Below are 325 nucleotides of genomic sequence, written 5' to 3'. Positions count from 1 at the left end.
TCTTAAGGGGCCGGTGCTTATGTAATGGCAGTGGGTCGAGTCCTGCTCTCACAGCCTTGTATAAGTTATTGTCCCCTGTATGTTCTGGCCGTGGCCCCCACTGATTGCTGCTGTCTGCGGACCCTCACTGGGAGATGCACTGGTCTGAGCGGTGCCCCCCCCCCAATAGAATTGTCAGAACCACTAACTATTGAATTTAGATTCTTGCAACATTGTTTAATTTCTGTTGAACTGTTGTTACTGTGACCCAGAGGGTGCGGACGACTCGGCCACATGACAGCTCATCCCGTCACCCCCGCCCTCCGTGGTACCGCGCGTCCCCCCG

General features: G+C 55.1%; 1 protein-coding gene across 1 annotated transcript in view; it reads right to left on the bottom strand.

The window, feature by feature from the left end:
• CYB561D2 (cytochrome b561 family member D2) overlaps window positions 1–325 on the bottom strand; it is a 260,718-nt gene that overhangs the window by 245,782 nt on the left and 14,611 nt on the right. The window lies entirely within an intron of this gene.

The sequence above is a fragment of the Ranitomeya variabilis genome, chromosome 8 (assembly GCF_051348905.1).
Source record: "Ranitomeya variabilis isolate aRanVar5 chromosome 8, aRanVar5.hap1, whole genome shotgun sequence".
NCBI lineage: Eukaryota > Metazoa > Chordata > Amphibia > Anura > Dendrobatidae > Ranitomeya > Ranitomeya variabilis.
This window is presented reverse-complemented; position numbering and strand designations above follow the sequence as displayed.